General features: G+C 34.0%; 1 protein-coding gene and 1 long non-coding RNA gene across 6 annotated transcripts in view; one reads left to right on the top strand and one right to left on the bottom strand.

Annotated features, from left to right (window-relative positions):
- LOC137627478 (lachesin-like) overlaps nt 1–12,500 on the bottom strand; it is a 770,122-nt gene that overhangs the window by 389,169 nt on the left and 368,453 nt on the right. The gene's annotated exons all lie outside the window — the stretch shown is intronic.
- The window catches only part of LOC137627501 (uncharacterized), a 742,199-nt gene that overhangs the window by 510,819 nt on the left and 218,880 nt on the right, over nt 1–12,500 (top strand). The window lies entirely within an intron of this gene.

Raw genomic sequence — 12,500 nt, 5'->3', positions numbered from 1 at the left:
GTGAGAGGAGCTTGCTTATGCATGTCTATCTGAATAGATATTAAGCAGTCAATTTCGTTTACGGGTGGAGTACACTAGTTCGCGTGTGTATATATATATGTATATATATATATATGTATGTATGTATATATATATATATATATATTATTATATATATATATATTATATATATATATATATATAATATAAGTATGTAAGTATGTATGTGTGTGTGGGTGTGTGTATATGTATGTGTGTGATAATTAATGACATTTACTTGTGATTTTTATTTATCCATAAATGCCACACATACCTCTTAATATCGAATTCGCTCTGTCTCGGGATAGTATGATATGATTGTTTTACTATAATATTAAAAAATCTGAAATCTAATATAGTTTTCTATAAATGGTTATAAGATTAGCTTTTTTCCTTTGATGTTGAAAATTAGGTGGTATGTGTTTCAAGAAAAAATAAGATAGAATGGAAGTCTAAGCAACGACGATACATTAAAAGAAGGTGAAGCAACTGCTTCTTGTTTATGCATATAGTGTTAATTAGATAGAAAATCATCTTACAAACACGGTGAATATAATCATTTATAAGCTGTCAGCTTAAAAGAATTATCATAGATACAAGATTTGAGATAAATAAATGGGTAAATGGATAAAAGAAAGAAATAAAATCTGTATGTATATAAAAGGCTCCTGCTTTCTTTGACAAACAAAAAATACCGAGAAGAGAACACCAACAGACTGAGTAAACAGGGTCTTGGCTACGTTCAAATGGTGGCACGAAAACGGCAGGATGCTTTTGACAGGACTTGCAAGGCAAAATTTCTGAATTTAGGTGAATGTCTGGTTCCCTTTTCCATCGGGTTAAGTGAGAATTGTAATATAATGCACTGAATTAATCATCACCCCGAAACCGTATTAAGAAAACATATATATGATTCCTGGTGATTTTGCGTGCATATAAATTTGGATAAAGTCATAATTTCAATAACAAACTTTTCTTATCGATTCTTCGTAATGATCTGTTACGTTTCGGAAAGGTGCTACGTCGTAGATGGTCTATATGAACGCAGCCGTAGTAAGAGATTAGAAAGAGAAAGAGAGTAAAAAAGGAAGCCTAAGGGGAGAATCCCTTTACCTTCCAGGACCCATTAGCTATTTTTCCTTCAAAGTCTCAAACCAGAGAGATGTAGTGTCGACGCACATCGGCTGGCCCGGAGAAGTGGAACGAACGCGTTCACAAGGTTAAGGAGAAAATCACTTTAATGTTATGTTGTTATGTTACGGGGTTTAACACACATACCGTCAGAATGAGTAGATGGAAGGAATGTTGATATCTCCTGAGGTTCTACAACAGGAGTCAGTTGGTAGGTATGCAAAACCTTAATGATATATTAAAGGGGAAGATGATAAGAGAAAACTAATATTATTTTACTCATTCAAATATGTGTTTAGCAAGCCTTCAAATCAAATGAAAGGAAATGTCTTGTAGTTCCTTACCAGGGCTTATAAGAAGAATACATTCGACCGGCAAAAGACAGAAAAAAAAAAGATTACATCACGTAATGTTTTTCTATGAACGCATCCACAGAAGTGTGAAAACACTTTAAAGGACACCTTATGAAGGGTTTCAGTAAGTGCGATAAGAAAGGAATAGGTGAGGATCCTTCAAAGAGAGCTTATTAAATTTTAGAATCATGTTTTAAGGTTTTTTCAAATCTCTTTAGCGAGAGTGAAGAACTTTAAAAAATCTCAAAAATTGCAAACGTGAGATAAAATTTTTTTTAAATTTTTTTTTTCATTACCGGGCATGTTAATTGTATAGAGTACTATCTTGAGATATATTGAATGTGTAATTTATTACCGTTAATAAATGTGAATAAAGTTTTAGAATTAAACTGTAAAACTATATGTACAAGAATTATAAAGAAATACATGATGTATAAAGTGGTTTCTGTAGTTATCTTTTCATTATTGGAAATAAATAGGATTGATTTGCATAAATTTATGTTGATGCTGTTAAAGTCTATTTTATCTGACATTTTGTTAATTCTTGATGTTTTATTGATTTTGTTGTCAGAATTTCCTCTGACATCGTGAGTCCTTGTGTGTCTTGAACTACGGCTGTATCTTAGTTGGGAACGCTTTTACCGAGAACTCTGTCTTTTATATCGTCTGTCATTGGTTTTTTAAAACTACAGCTTTAGCTTCCTCAGTGGTTTGCTGTGAAAATCTATATCACCTGCCAGTGCTTGGGTATCCAAATATAGCTGTATCCTTGCTGTTGGTGCGAATTCTTCGAGGCAAATATGTTAATTTCTTCATCATGAAAGCTGTAGCTTTTGGAATTACATGTGTATCTTTGGTGTTAGCAAGAACGTCGCCATAAAAGCTTATGTGCTGTGACATATCGTAAATCCTTGTTTAGTCTACAGTTGTATCCTTATTGGTGCTATGAGAGGATTTTGCTTTATTGTGCTCTTTTTCAAAATATCGTATATGCAGATTGTTTAGAATATTTTACACATAACCGCACCTTTATTTCCACCTTCATCCCATTCATAGTTGAAGTGACTATTACATGACTATTGCACGTTCGCTCTTACGTATTCGTATAGATATCTTTAATAGTATGACAGTTTCATTCAAAACAACAGATAAGATTTAGTTAACTTACAAGGCCATTCAAGTTGAAATATCAGACCGCTGTGTAATGCAGATACAGCAGCAGCTCTGCTGTGCCATGCCAGAAGTGTATATGCTTTGGAGTATCTCTTTCCAACCCACCTCTGACCCCCTCATTCTATCTGTTTCCCGTATCTCTCTCTCTCTCTCTCTCTCTCTCTCTCTCTCTCTCTCTCTCTCTCTCTCTCTCTCTCTCTCCCTTGCCTCTTTCTCCCTGACTCACCTTAAATGTTGGCAGTGGCCCAACATCCCTACATGCTGCTGTCGAGACGAACATTGGTTTTGGAGAGGTAAGGCTGAAGAGATGAATCTTTAGGGGATCATCTGCAGATGAAGGGATGCTGCGGTGATTAAAGCAACGTTGCTGGATGTGGATAAATTATCACTATTTCATTCATTCTCCTACTTTTATTTTAATCAAAATCGAGGATCTGTTGCATATCCCTCTAGTAAACCAGAATCTTTGTAGGTGAAAATTTCGGTATACCATCCATATTAGTTTACTTAATTAATTGGTACTACATACATTGGACAATTTTCTTCTAAAGAAAACTGTCATGATCTCTCTCTCTCTCTCTCTCTCTCTCTCTCTCTCTCTCTCTCTCTCTCTCCTCTCTCTCTCTCTCTCTCTCTCTCTCTCTCTCTCTCTCTCTTTTTTTCTTTATATATATTATGTATATGTGTAATATGTATATATATATATATATATATATATATATGTATGTATATATATATATATATATATATATATGTATATATATATATATATATATATATATAGTATATATATATATATATATATATATATATATATATATATATATATATATATATATATATATATATATATATATATATACATACACGTGCGAACCTATGAAGTTTTCGGCAGAATTATGGTGAGAAATTAAATATCAATACGTCGAGGGAAATGTGGTTACCAAACGGAGATACCCATTATAGAATTTTATTTCTTGAATAAGATAACGCAATAATATAACGAGAAATTCAAAAACTCTGGGGAGCTGGAGCCACCAAGAACTTAATGAAATTTTCCTGGAAATAAAATCTCGCTCTTTCTCTCATAACGAATGTTCAAGAGTATGCCTCTTGTATAAGAATTTAGAAGCCTCTAGCTCATAAGAAAGACAAGTAGCCTATGGCTCCCGGATAAGAAATCTCTCTCTCTCTCTCTCTCTCTCTCTCTCTCTCTCTCTCTCTCTCTCTCTCTCTCTCTCTCTCTCTCTCTCTCTCTCTCTCTCTCTGTGTGTGTAAGTCGTGCAGACTGATCATAATTATGAGGAGATCGAGGTATATCTCAGATGCAAATAGGTTTGTGGATGGGCAATGCTTATTACCATATAATCGTATAATGATGTTGTTTAGAGAAATAATCGATGAGAAACTACAATGATTACGAAAAAATGTTGAACATGAAATCGTGTTCACAAATATGCGTCAAAATAGAATTGGAAAAAAAAAATCAGAAGTCAGTAGATTTGCTTTCAACCAACTCCTGTTTCAAAGTATAATTTAAAAAGCATGTAATTAATATCAACATTAGTGATTAATTCTGTTTCATGACATACAGTTTTAGTGAATATTTCTAATTTGAACCTTTTGACCCCGCTCCACTGTTTTCATAATATACAGAAAAGTGGCGTTTCCTTAATATTAAGAATTGCATTGCTAGAATTTAATTTTTTTACTCCCCTTCTCCTGGGTCGCCACACCTTAAAAGAATTGACATATTTTGTAGATATTAGAACATAATCAGTCAGTCGGTCGTGAAGGTTTGGGACGTGCAGTTACGAGGAAAAAACATGGATATCAAATGATCGTGGGATGCTATAAAAAGGAGACAAAGACAGAAATTGATTGTTGAAAATTTTCTAAAAAGTAATTAAAATTTTAAGGGAGACCATATTAAGTATTCCAGTATTGATAATGGGGTCAAAAGAAAAGCCAGGAATGACTGAAGAGAATATTTAGGCAGGGAAGTAGATGAGGCTGACAAAGGTATGGGAAGTAGCTGTGCTGTAAGAATCGCTCATAAAATGAAATCTCTACTGAGGCAAAGAAGAAGCATATACCCATCAAAAAGAGATATTGATCTGTTATAACAATAGGCGTTTGATAAAGACAACGTTGGATGGAACTCTTTAGTGAGGTCATGAATAAGAGATACGAAAGGAATAAATTGTTTGATAAACCTGAAGCTGATGAAGATCTTGTTGTGCCCATGAATGAATTCAGTGTGTTTGAATTCGAAGCTATCATTAAAAAACTCGAAAGATGGAAAGTCCCTGGATACGATGAAATAACTGCTGAGATGATATTGGCTGTAAATGAAGTGACCCCCAGAATACTTACAAGATTACCTTGTAGAATGTAGCATGAAAAGGCAAAGTCTGATGAATGGGAGATAGGTGTGTTAGTGAAAATGGCTAAAAAAAGGAGACCTGACTGATTGCAATAATTTCAGAGGCATCACACTTACGTCAGTTATGAAAATATATACTATGCTTATTCTAAAGAGACTAGAGAGAAAGATGGGTGAAAAGCTGAGAGATGAACAAGCAGGGTTTAGAAAAGGTAGAAGTTGTAATGATCAAATTTTCATTTTAAGACATGTTTTACAACATTGTGTAGAATAAGAGGACTCTGAAAGCGTGTACAGGTCAATGTTGTGGACTCTGATAGCGTGTACAAGTCCATGTTGTGGAGAGTCGTACGTTATTATGGAATTGCTTTTAAATATGTGAATTTCATAAAGTCTGTTCATGAGCATAGCAAGTGCAAAGTTAGTGTTCGTGGAGTCCTATCAAATGACTTTCCAGTGAACAACGAAGTACTCCAAAGGAATGTGTTGTCACCTATGTTGTTTATCCTCCTCATGGATTTTGTAATGCATAGAGCAGTCGGAGATGCTGTAGAAGGATTGTACTGGATTTGTAGTAGAAAATTAGCTGTCCTGGAGTATTCTGATGATGCTGTCCTTATTAGCAGAACACCAGAGGATTTGCAATGCTTAATTACCCGAATGCCTGAAATATCGCAGGAGGTTGGGCTTAAGATAAATAGAAGAAAGACAGATAATAACTGAATATGCAATTGAAGATGAAGTATCCTTGAAAGGTGGAAGATTAATGAGGTAGAATCATTTTAGTATGTAGGAATTATGATCTCTAATACAGTGTTTTTAGGCTTAGAGTTTAATAAAAGATTAAAAAAAAAAAAGGAAATCAGACAATGGCTAGGTTAAGTAAAACTTAGAAATCGAATCTCCTGAAATTACATATAAAGATCAGACTACTGTATATACCAGTTTAGTGAGATTGTTGTTATTGTATGGACATAAGTCATGGTATGACAATGAAACAATCTCCAACATATATAGTAGAATTGAGAGCAAAACCTTCAGAAAGCTATTGGTAGTTAAATGGTAGGACAGAATTAGAAATGAAACTATAAGAGAGATTTATCTAGTGCCATATGTAGATAAGACCATGGTTAGGAGTAGATAGAAATGTTGTGGGCATGCTCTTCGCACTCCCCAAGAGAAATTGGTTCACCAAACTTTTAACAGGGATCAACAGGGCACTAGAAGAGTTGAAAGACGCAGGCCTACATGACTGAGGACTATGAAGCGGGAAGTAGAAGATGAATGGAGAAATATTTAATTAAAAGCTCAAGATAGAGACGGCTGGGGAAATGTAACTGAGGCCTTTTGCGTCAATAGGCATGGGAGGAGATGATATATCAATCTTTGTATCGACGTACAGTGTTTCCGTATCTACTAGTCTTTGAATTTCTTTATACAATAAGAGCCCTGATCCTGTGGTCAAACCCATTTGACGCATGATGTCAATATAGTTTGGATGCAGGCGCTGACACCTACGTTGGCGGGAATAGCAATATTTTGTGCAGTAAAGTACAGGAAAGATTATAATCACAAATTAATATTTGTTTGAAGAGGCATAATGGGCTCTGCGGTCACTTGTTGAATGGGATTTATCATCGTTCTTCATCGAGTAAGCATAAGTAAGTTAAAGATTTGTAGGACTTTTGTTTAATAGAAGATTATCAGTGTCTCTTTTTATCATCCCACTCATGCAATTTTTTTTTTCCAGTGGATGGGTCGTAAAACCCATTTTTTCCTAGCTTTTTACAGTGATCATTCATTTAATCTCTATACTTAGAAGATTTTTTTCTGCTTTTTCCTCTGATTCTAAAAACCGGCGCAGTGCTTTAAAGGGTAATTTAAGTCGGAAAAACTCGTAATTGTCCCCAAACAGAAAAAAAAAAAAACGATTACAGGATATTCCCGCCCAAGCCTTTTAGAAAGGAATTTTGCTTGAGAAATATAACAAGGAGCGTTTACTCTCTCTCTCTTGGCTTAAAGAGCCAGAGAGAGAGAGAGAGAGAGAGAGAGAGAGAGAGAGAGAGAGAGAGAGAGAGTCTGACTGAACGTGTGGTTCCTTTGAGATGAGTCCCAACAATGAGCGTCGAGGGAATGAAAATGGACAAGACAGATATTAATAAAAGGGGGAAGTGAAGAGATTAACAAGAGGGGAAGCATAAAAGGTCTGGAGCTTAGTGAAAGGAATACGAGTAATTAATAGATAAGGGAAAGGGGTTACGTGTGAATGGTTAAAAGGAGATCAATAATGAAACAGTCAGATCAAATTTATGGAGTGCCGATTGCCAAGAGATTTTCCTTCTTCCTCCCCATGGGTTTTGCCTCGGTTTTTAGGGGCTTTTGTTATGCAAACCTTATAAAACTCAGCTTTATTGGTTTGGTTATCTGGCAATTTAATTTCAGACCTTTATAGTGGCATTGGCATTTTTGCGGAATTAATTTGCTTTTAAGAGGTTTTGCAATTGGGATGTTGCAAAACAAGGTTTTGGTATTTTGGTTATCTTTCCATTGGCTATAGTTTTTTTTTTATTCCATTTGAAATTAACAATCTGTACATGTTACTGGGGAATTGAAAATACGATAAAACATTTTGAAGTCAATTGTTTTGCTGATTCTTTTTTTTTTTCTCTCAAATTTTATTTAGATTTACTTTAGAATTCATAGTGGTTTTGATTTTAGAAATATGGTTGTTCTTTTACTTCTATTTTATGTATGGGTTTATTATTAAGATATTGAAAAATCATCAAATGGCCGCTACTCTACTTTGACGTCTTATTATTTTTTTTTTATGCAAAAGTAATGTTAAGGATCTACCATTTTGAAATTTTAATCGTCTTTTTAAGAGATTTTCGTTATTAACAAATTAAACTAAATTTCCATGTTGTTATCGTCTCTTCAAGTAACCTTTTCAGTTAAACTCTAATTTTGATGTTTAATTCTGAATATATACCCTCATCATGACGTCTTCACTCAAGCCAAACGATATACTTGTATAGCCAATTGACTTTTCTCCTATTAAGGTAGATGCATGTAATATGTCTTTGCTAAATAGTGCTGTATATTAGATTTTATAAATCAAAACACTAAATTAATGCTGAAAAGAATCCATACTTTTCATAAATTAAATCACGAAAGTTGAAGTAAATTAAAAATATTGAGACTACTTTCAACAGAGATAAACAATTGAATAGGAGGAGTAAGACATAATTATTTTATGCTTATTTTTTAAACGCCATTTGTAGAAACCAACTAGTGTTTATTATTCTTGTATTTTGTAAACAATGAAATTATGAAAAAAATATATCGATTTTGTTTGGGACCATTTCTTATATAACATCTTCCTTGTTAGAATATTATAATCGTGTAGTATTTTTTATTTCATGAAATTTAAAAAATAAAATTAACGAATTATCCATGTTTTCTGATGCTTTGTATCGAGATAAGTTAGGTCTCAGACCCCAATATTGGTAAAAAAACAAATCCAAAATTACCTGCTTCGTAGTTCATTACCTTCAGTTACAAAAAATATAAATAGATCTAATCCCGAAGGAATTATATTTAAACTTCGATTATAAATGGAGGATTGTGATCTCATATTCATTATCGTTGGTGTTCTATTAGGTTTCCCTTATTCGTTTATCAGCAGACGAGCAAAAAAAAAAAAAAAAAAAAAAAAACTACCTCTGAAATTATTATCAATAATGATAAAGCAAATGATGATAATATAGATCATAAGTGATACTGATAGTTATAGTGATGATAATTAGCATCGATAATGGCGGTGATGATGATAATGGGACTACGATAATGAGCATGATGATGCTACTAATATAAAATTGTGGTTTTGAGGATGATTGATGATGGAGGTGACCATTATACCAATTGCAAGTCGCTACTGTGATTTACCTCCGTTCCTATGTTCTTTCTTCCATCTTCCTTTCCAGCCTCACAGCATTTACGTTAATGTTTCCCCCAGTTGTAGCTCCTGGTATCAGGCCATATGGCCCAAGTTATACTTACCAAAGCAAAGCAGTTATATCTAGATGGACACTTAGTAGAGAGCATGCCTCTCCACATCAAGCAGTCTTCTTTTGTTCTTCTGAACTCCACTGCGTATCGTACTTGTACTTCGATGTATTTTCTTCAAAATTTAATGGATTTGTCCTTGAGTCATACCGCTCATGTCCACCAAGTCTCGTTGACATTGTTCGTGCGTAATTTTGTTCTAATACAAATATTTTCCATTTACCTAATATTGTGTTAGTTTTTAAGTACTGCTGCGTACTTTTTCTTTAATGTACTTTATCTAAAATGTTACAGATTCATTCTTGCGTCATTCCAAACATGACTATCAAGTTGGGTCAAAATTGTTACAGTCGTTTTTATGTAAAGTTCCTCACAGACAAACAAACAAATAAATTAACTAAGAAACAGATGTGTGAATACATACCCTTTTCAACGATGGTAATGAGGATGGAAGTAATTTTGACGACCATGATGACAACGTTAAAGAATTCTTTCAACATTTTTTTTTATTTCTCCCATATCCTACTAGAAACCTCCATACACAAATCCCTTTACCTTTACAAATCCCTCCAAGTCGAAAACCCCGATCCTTCCATTTCCCAAAATCATTAGCTGCGACGTGGAGTTAAATAATTCATCGACATTAAGGGCACCGACGCCATCAAATGCACCTGGACGAATTAAAGTGCAAAGTTGCAAATGAGTCTCCTTTTGACATCTGTCTGGCAATAATGCAAGCAATATTGCCATGCATTTCACTTTCTTGGGGGCGTTGCTAAAATGGCTGCTGTTCCCTTCTCCGAGAAATTAGACCAATTAAATTCTCGATAGTTGCCTTGAATTTGAGGAGGCCCTCGGCAACTTGAATCTCTCTTAATGACTTTTAAAGCGCGGAAAAAGTGATGACACTTGAAACACTTTATTTGATATGCAAAAGCTTAATGGCGTCACTTTGCCGTTGGAAGTTGAGATTTCTTTCTTTCACACCCCCTTGGTCTCTCTATGTCTGTCTATCGGTCGGTCTCTTACGCACGTTTGACTAAATCCCATTTTTTCATCTCTCTCTCTCTCTCTCTCTCTCTCTCTGTGTTTTTGTGTGCATATATATATATATATATATATATATATATATATATATTACTTATCAGTCACAAAACTTTATGTGATATATATATATATATATATATATATATATATATATATATATATATATATATATATATATATATATATATATATCACACACTAGTCCCAACCTCCCATATTACGTGTGACCGATCAGACTAAATTTACTCTCACTATCACAAATACACAATGACCAGTCTGGTAACGAGATGGACAAACCCCAGACATGAATAAACACATGTCCTAGGCCTTTGTCCTACAGTGTACTAGAGACGGCTGCATTTGGTTGTTGTTGATGTTATGTTATATATACACACACACACACACACATATATATATATATATATATATATATATATATATGCATATATATATGCCATATAGCTTAATTTAGAATTTCTTGATTTAAACTGCTGTAATAGTATAATAAAATAAATCATGAGGGATATATTCCACAATGATTAGATTTATAAAACTATAAAGAAAAGGGGCGACGTAGATTAGATAGTATTGTAAAATTGGGTGGTTTGATTTTTATTTCCGATTTTTTTCCTTTGAATCAATAAAATCGTAAAAAACATTTTTTTTTTCATCTGTAAATATTGTGTGAGTGTGTTTCCAGTTCCTCTTCATGTTTTCTTAGGTTTAATATCAACTTCTACATCTAACAGCATTGACCAAAAAATCTGCCGGTTTATTTATTGGAAAAAAGTTTATAGAGAAAAAATAAATCTGTTCCAGTTGATTTAGAAAATTATTATTGATAATAGAAAGACGGGAAAAACAACCAGTCTTGATGTTACGCTGTTTCAAGAACAATTCTCCAAACGTTCACCAAGTAGAAAACAATTTTTTTTTTTTTTAGTCTTTAACTAATACAGTACAATAATAATGACTACATGCTTCATGAAAAGTGAATGAAAATTTTCCCTTAAAAGAAATGATAAAAAACGCAAAAATTTTTCATATTTTTTCAAAAGCATTTCGATAACGATTTGGAATAAAAAAGTAATATTCTTTGTAAACGTTAATCGATAAAGAATAAGAATAAATTTAGGAAACTGTTTTCATATTTAAAAAGAAGATATAAATATGTAATGAAAGCAAATGTTTTCATGCATCGAGAAGAAGTGAATGTAAAGAATGAATACAAAGTTTAATAATTTTCTTGGTACCACAAAGTGAAAAACAAAGGTCTTCATGCCAATGAAATTACTTATAGTTAAAGACCAAGAATAATGCATAAAAGTTATCATCATATTCAACGAAAATGTTAATTAAAAAAGAAAAGATGAGGTCAACAAACATTGTCTTTATACGAAATGAAAAAGCTAATCGATAAATAATAAGAAAATAAAGAAAGAATCACTGTGATCTTTCCGCGCCTTAAGAAAAGAGAGTGGAATTCACGTAACGGGAAAGAGAAATAAGAATTACTATTTCTTTTTTACAGATTGCCCATTGTCTGAGGTGCAAAGACGAGAATGGAATTGTATCGAAGCCCAATACATCACCACTGCCTCCATTATAGTAGCCTAATAGTGCTACACATTACCGGGAGAGGGAGAGGATGGAGGGGGGATGAAGTGGTCCAAGTCTGTGGGAGGACGGGTAAGCATACAAGAGAGAGAAAGAGAGCAAGAGGGAGAGAACAAGAGAATGGTGGTTGTGCGCCAGGGAGAACAAGAGCCCGACTCATTTTCAATTGTAAAATAAGAGTTTTGAGTGAGAGAAATACAGAGGCAAATTTACGGGCAAATAAAATGGACAGAATTGAGTGGTAATCAGAGAGAGAGAGAGAGAGAGAGAGAGAGAGAGAGAGAGAGAGAGAGAGAGAGAGAGAGCCACCCAATTGCAAGGGAGGTATAGAGAGTGAGAGAGGAGAGTGAGCAAGGGAAGCTTGACTACAGACAGATAGGCAGACAAACATACGCGTACTAAGATTTCGGCCTTCGTATAGGAGATAATACAGAGGGGCGAACGGTAGTTGGAACAGTAAACAATAGATGGTTGTGAGATATGTGTGGGATAGATTTAGTTGGAGAGAGAGGAATGCCTTGTTAGAATGATCTTTGCAGGAAATCATTGTTTTATAGTTCCTAGTGTTTCTCCATTCATTCTTTTGATACTTTTGACTAGGGGATACGTTTTGGCCCGATTTGAATGTCTTGGTGGTGTGATTGTTACCGTGATTATGGGGTCTCCCTTATAATTGGCAAGAATAAATAGAATTCTGAACAATTACTAGA

Source organism: Palaemon carinicauda, chromosome 2 (assembly GCF_036898095.1).
Source record: "Palaemon carinicauda isolate YSFRI2023 chromosome 2, ASM3689809v2, whole genome shotgun sequence".
NCBI classification, from domain to species: domain Eukaryota; kingdom Metazoa; phylum Arthropoda; class Malacostraca; order Decapoda; family Palaemonidae; genus Palaemon; species Palaemon carinicauda.
This window is presented reverse-complemented; position numbering and strand designations above follow the sequence as displayed.